The 6,984-nt window shown below is 46.6% G+C and overlaps 1 pseudogene; it reads left to right on the forward strand.

Annotated features, from left to right (window-relative positions):
* The first annotated feature begins 1,524 nt into the window (after positions 1 to 1,524).
* LOC131760364 (nicotinamide N-methyltransferase-like) lies at positions 1,525 to 6,753 on the forward strand (annotated as a pseudogene).
* Positions 6,754 to 6,984: the final 231 nt, after the last annotated feature.

The following is a 6,984-nucleotide window of genomic DNA, read 5'->3' on the forward strand; positions in this document are numbered from 1 at the left end:
ATCAGTCCATACACTTAAAAAGTGCATTTTTACTTTGTTCCAATCCCAGTCAGTTTCATTATAAGCGTGTTGAGTCACACAAATCCAAGTATATTTAGCATGGCAAATCAAACGCATTTTCAATTTTAAAGCCATAATTTGGTCTCCTAAACCTATGAAAGCATTTTTTAACTCATCAACCCCAGTTTTTAGTTAAGTATCAATATGACTTTGTCATGCTAATGCAATACTGGTATTTTTAGACAATTGATTAACAATATGCTTGTTGTACAGTTTTACTTAATGCTAAACCGGTGGTAGCGGCTGTGGCTGTTAAAGCGGCTAAGGCTAATATGCTACATATTAATATTCCAATGAATCGTTTAGGTCTTTTTAAAGCTTCAGATAATTCTAGCCAAGCTTGCATGCTAGTACTATGATACCATGGTTCAGAAATATTTACAGGCAGCATTACATAGGAAGGTTGTTTTAACATCATAACAGAAAAAGTTCCTTTCATAGGCAGAATGCAAGTACTAAAAATACAATTCTGACAAGTTATATTATATCCTAAGGAACCAGAAGTAAACTCAATCTGTAACTCTCCTATTAGCAAGGCATATGAGGGTGTAACAAGTAATAACCGGTTGATAAGAATAAGACAATGCAAACTTCCCCAAATCCCAATGCTTATAAAAAACCAAACTATTATTAGTAACAGAAACTGAAGAAATTAGAATGGTACCATTATTATAATTTAAGGTGCACCAGATTTGAGAATTCAAAATCAGATTGGGGAAAATCAGAAGGAAAAAAGGAGGGAAACTTCAAACTCGTAACAGCTTTAACTACCTTTAAACTATGGCCGGCCAGTAAAGTCCCTTGTCCTCCTACATATACTTCAACACAAAAATAGTATCTTTGACTTTGCAGCTTCTATTAGAGCTCCACTTTCAGCTTTATGATTAGACCCATCTTTGTTGCTGTAATTACCAGTCTCATTCTTTCCATTTTTGTTATTGTTGCCCTGTGAAATCATTTTTTCTAGAACAGCAAGAAGATGTAAAGCTTTCTCAGCTTGGTAGGTTAATATATACAGGTCTACGAGCAAAAAACACACTGCTTGGGCAAATTTTTCTTCAAAAGGTTCTATGAACTGATAAAGTTTTCCACCAACGGATATGGCTTCTGTATACTATCGGACATGATACAGGATGACTGCTTGATTGTAATACAACATACTGTTTTCAAGATCATCTAGTCCATCCATTTCTTCAACAGCCGAGTGCACCTGATTCTTCAATTGGTTAAGTGTCTGTCTTAAACTATCTGTTGCTGCCTGGTTACTTTTGAAAAACTCAGCTACTGCCGTATTCAAAATTATTTTATAATCGTCTTTGTTTATATCTTGTAGGCAGGCAAGATGTTGCAGACAGACATCATAATTTCCAGCTGTGAAAGCCTGGAAAGCACTGGTGGACAACTCCTTCTCTTGATCAGTGATCTCAGGTCGCTCCTTGGATACTTTTTGTCCCATATTTTTTTTTACTTCTGACTATTGCCCCGAGTTACTATCAACTTTACTATGTGGCCACACATTCACTCTTAACTCCGGGGATTCACCTACCGAGATTCAGATGTCCCTCTCGTCAGGTCCCTGTTCAGGCGCCACTTGCCGCCAGCCGCGGCGGGTCTTCAAAGTGCAGCTACAATCGACGAGAGGGGGTAGGGAACTGAACGCACCAAGGTATGGGATCAGAAGGGCACAAGCAACTGATGGTTGCAAGGCAAGCTTAATAACAAAGCATAGCCGTATATATACCCCTAAAGCAGGGAATTTGCTTAGTCACGCCTTATCGGCATCAGCTGGTTGATTGGCTTCTCGGCTTAGTCACGCCTTATCGGCATCAGCTGGTTGATTGGCTTCTCGGCTTTTCCCTCAAAGGCACCAATTTCCCCTCCAGGGTGGCTTTTCCTAGCTTTAGGGAACAACCAGGGACTCCCAGTAACTGAGCAGCTTCCTGGAGCGATTTGGCCAAAGGCCATCTCCTTTTTTACGTTCATACCATAAAGTCCAGGATGCATACCAAGGAGAGTACAATCGGGCCCCGAGGCCCATGAGGGTCTCAATGGTGCCTTCCTCAGAGGGCAATGCTCGCCACACAGAACCCAGGAGCAAGTGAGCAGGCTAAGTGTAGCAGTCGGCCAGGACCCCTGGGTCAAGCTCATTTTCTCTCCTCTCAGCCTTGTTGTTTATCTTGGAAGCCCCTTGCCAGGGTCCAAATGCTACTGATAATTTGTGTCATCACAATCTCTCGTGGCTGAAGAGAAGCAAGACAGGAAGGGGAGACCAAGGGCTCTGTAAGCAGGCCCTGATTTCTCCTTTTAGTCCCCAGGCTGCCAAGCGAGTTTCTGGAATACAGTTGGTACTCAATAAATGTTTGCTGATCAATCTTTGGAATGTTACAGATAGTCTCAGTGGGGCCATAGGGCATGTCAACAAAGAGTGCTTGGAATAGGGAAACCATTATACTCAGGAATGTGATTAGATTTCTTCTCTGGACACTTCTTTACAGTGGTAAATTGGCAAGTGAAATGTCAAAGCTGGTTCTCTAACAGCCAGCCACCAAACAAATACCCCTGCCCCTAACACTCCCCTCCTACCAAAACTCTCCATGCTCAGTGAGCTGGGGCAGTTAGTGCAGGCAAAGTTCCCAGTCCTGGAGTTTCCATTCCCAGATGGCCGACTCCCTGTAGCCTCTCCCAATGGGACAAGGAAAGTGGAGCCTTTTGAGAAATGTGGACCTCAGAGCCCTGCCTTGGTACTGACGATTCAGAACATTCCTGTTCTAAAACAGGTGGGCTGGAAGGAAAACTCCTGATTGATCTCAGCTCTGAGCCCACCATCTACCACCTCCTCTCTGCCTGAGAGTCTTTCAGAGAGATCATTGCCATCAGCTACCCAGACAAGAACTGCCAGGAGCTGGAGAAGTGGCTAAAGAAGATGCTAGGGGCGTTTGACTGGTCTCGGTGGTGAAATATGTGTGTGAGCTTGAGGGGAACAGGTAAGGGGGTTATTGTTTGTTTTCACTTAGCTCCCGAATCAAGAATTTTCCATGGGACTCATGTAGAAATGACAAGGCAGATGGAGACAAAGAAGGAAGGAAGTCAGTGGGACCCCAAGAAGAAAGGAGGAAGAGTGAGATATGAATCCTATAAAGACCAAAAGAGGGAACAGAAAGAGCTGGCTAGAGACAAACCTAGAGCTGGAAGAAACATCACCAAGGTCCACATGGAATGCCAAGGTCTGAGCCCAAGCAAATGGAGAACCCGCTGGGCTTCCTCCATTCTGATTGGCTGGTGCCCCTGTTGTTCCAGTTACAAGCTCCAGGGGGCTCTAAACTTGTGGAATCTTTTCGTGGATCCCAGGAGATAGGGGTTAGAATTAAGACAATCTTGCACTGCAAGTGGAACAGAATTTACTTACCTTGTGTATTTTCATTCAATTTCAGGGCATCAGGAAGGTCCACCATAGACCTTGCACTCCCCAAGTATCACCCTCCCTAGTTAGGTAAGATAGTTGAGGTTGTACGTTAGATTCTTATTCCTTTTGCTTAAGACTATAGCTTTTTTATTTTTTTTGCTTTTTTAAAATTGAGGTATAGTTAATTTACAATGTTGTGTTAGTTTCAAGTGTAGAGCAAAGTGATTCAGTTATACATACATACATATATATATATATATATATATATATATATATATATATATATTCTTTTTCAGATCTTTTCCATTACAGGTTATTACAAGATATTGAGTATAGTTCCCTGTGCTATAAGTAGATCCTTGTTGTTTACCTATTTTATATATAGTAGTGTGTATATGTTAAGACTTTGACTTTTTAAAACATACAGAGCTGGAAAGGGTAAGCCCTTAAGTACTAGTCCTTATTCATACAATAATACGAATGCAGCCCGCATCCTGAGAACAGGTATAGGTAAGAAGGAAATGTATGAGGTGACGAGGAGGTTGAGTGGAGTGGCCAGGGGACAAAGGGAGGGAAAGGTAATGGAGAGACTGGGGGCCCCAACAAAGTGCCCCAAGCTCACTTAGTAGTTTTGCTCAGCTGATTCCAGGCCGACTTTCCGTTTCTGGAGGCACTCGTCTGGGTCGTGTTAAACACAGACTAGCAGAAAGAGATGGGCCAAGTGCCAGGGGTGCATCGCCGACAGAGGGCCTGCAGGTAGACAGAGCGCTGACCGCAGGATCGGCAGGTCCGGGGCTTGACTTTGTCCACAGCTGGTTTCAGGACCAGGTCTCCCTCTGGGACTCAGTATCTTCATCTGTAAAACCGGCGACCTGCTGGTCTGGGAGCCTGCGCGCCAAGCAGAGAATGGCTGAGAGTGATGTGCGCGGGCTACGCGATAAGCGTGACCCAGCTGGCCCCTCTTTCCTTTTCCCTCCACTCCAGAGACAGGTGGGCCGAGAAGGAGGAGCGCTTAAGGAGAGCCATCCACCAGGTACTCAAGTGGGACATCCCGAAAGAGCGGCCCCTGGAACCTGCGGTCCTGCCCCTGGCCGACTGCCTCATTTCCTGCCTGTGCCTCGAGGCTGCCTATCCCACCCCGCAGGCCTGCCTGGACGCACACCCTGTGTCACCTCAGGACCCTGCCCCGGCCCAGGGGCCATCTGATGCTGAGCGGGGACTTTGAGGCCAGCTTCTTCATGGTGGGGGTCAAGAGGTTCTCTGCACCGCCCCTGGATGAGAAGTTCCTGCGGGAGGGCCTGCAGGAGACCGGCTTCATCACTGAGAAGCTGGAGGAGTTTCCGCAGGCCGCTGAGACCCGCTTGCATAACTGCTCCGGCTGCGTAGGGACCGAGGCAGCGACTTGGAGGCGTGGGCAGCAGGCAGGGCAGGGCTCCAACCATCACTCTGCGACCTCATCCGCGCTCCTCTCCATTTCGTCAGCTTTACTTAGAACTTTTACCAGCAAAGGATTGCCAGGTAAATAGGGATGCTTATCTCAAACAGAGAGGTTTATAATATGCTTCACTAATGGCCCAGGATTGGGAAAAAGAATTGGACCAGAGAAATAAAGCTGTGCCTCCTTCGTGTTGAGGACTCTTCGGGGTTGCGTGGAATGAAGGGGGAAGAATCCCTTCCCTCTCCCCTATTTTAGGCGATCAGACTACACAACTTCTGAGCTCACTCCCCACCTCCAACCCCATCCCTGCTAATACTGCAGCCCCACCCCATGAAATGGAAAGCACACACATGGATTTTGACACTTGGCTCTCTGGCTTACTTGCTCTTGTGACTTTAGGTGGGCACCTAGTATCTCAGAGCCTCAGTTTTCCTATCTCTGAAATGGAAATCATCACACCCTTCCCCAGGGTAATTGTGACACCCCAAAGATATGACATGAACGCACTTGGTAAATAACCACATGGGCAACTTCATGTGTTTTTTAAATTTGGCTGACCTTACAGATGCCTATCATAAGCGGTTCTAAAAAGAGCAAGAGAAGTTGTTTTCCTTCTTTGGCCAGTGAAACCCACCTAACCCAGTTTGGGGCAGGGATGGGACACTTGGAAAAGACTTTTTGAAAGAAGTAGCAAGCAAATCAGGGAGATCTAAAGGGTGACCAAGAGTAAGCCAGGTGAAGGAATCGGGTGTGGAGGACAGGAACTTCTAGTACAGGTACTGAGACCCAGAGGGGAGATAACATACTGTGTTTGGTGAACTTCAAGAAAAACTGAAGACATTTGGGTACCAAAGATTGTGGCCCTATCCCTCTAGGGCACTGCTGATACACCAGGCACCTGGCATGGTAGAACAGGCCAGCGCTTCAAGGGGGCAGAGGAGTGTCAAATCAGTGACCGTGGGTGGCATTGGAGGTGGGCACGCAAGCAATTTAGTCATTCAACAAATATTTGTTGAATATCTGCGTCAAGCTGGACACCGTGAGGAATGTTAGAAACTTTGCCCAGTGTTTTTCTTCACACTAAACGTGGTTGCAACATCTAAGCCCTTGATCACATTCTACACTGTGTGTGCATCTGGCTATATTCTTGTGTGTGAGTGTTTATGCTGAGGATAGTAGTAGAGATGGGTCAGTTCTATCCCTGGTGCCACCACAGGAGTTATACGTGAGGCTGACTCCCAAAGGCTGAGGTCAGATCAAGATTAGCTACCAGGACTTGCTTGCAGTAGATGGACCCTGAGGCTGAGTGCTAACACTCCGTCCCAAGAGAGCTCCAAGTATACACTGGCATGTGTGGCCAGAAAGCTGGGCTGGACTGGGCAAGCATAGGCAAAGAGCAAGGTGGGAGGGCATATATGGAGAGTGCCCAGAGCAGGAGCCCTTGGGATGGAGGTGCCCAGTCTCTGCCTTCCTGCAGGAAGTGCGGACGTGCACCCGGGGAAGTTTCTTCTGGGGTCCTAGCGTTAGTCACACGAGTTTTCACGTCGGGAGCTATTGGCTTCTTGACATGACATTCAAGTCACCGTGTATGCTTTATGGGCTGCCTGTGAGTGGGCATTTGAGCGTTTAGCTTCTTGGGGGATGAGAGATACCAACGTGTGTGAGCCGTGGCTCGTGACCGGAGAAGGTTTACGATTTGCTGAGATAACGGGCAGCACACTTCTGTTAAGTTCTACAATGAGGCAGAATTAGCTCAGGAGAGCGACCATGATGGGAAGCCCAGAAGAGGGAGGGATTAGTTCCTGCTCAGGAACTGAGGAAGGTTTCATGGAGGAAGAGGCAGCCAAGATGCGTTTTAAAAGAGGATGGTGGTTGGAAAAGCATTCCCCCTGGAGGAAACAATACTGTTACCAAACATGGCCTTGGGAAGATGCTGAGTGAATGATGTGATGTTTCCGTTGCCCAGAGTGTGGGCTCCCTATGCTAGAGGAGAGGGAGACGAGGCCAGGAGGGCAGCTTGGGGCATTGGGCTCTGTGAGCCTCTCCAGTGGTCATCAGAGTCCATCAATAAATATTTATTTAG

The sequence above is a fragment of the Kogia breviceps genome, chromosome 7 (assembly GCF_026419965.1).
Source record: "Kogia breviceps isolate mKogBre1 chromosome 7, mKogBre1 haplotype 1, whole genome shotgun sequence".
NCBI lineage: Eukaryota > Metazoa > Chordata > Mammalia > Artiodactyla > Physeteridae > Kogia > Kogia breviceps.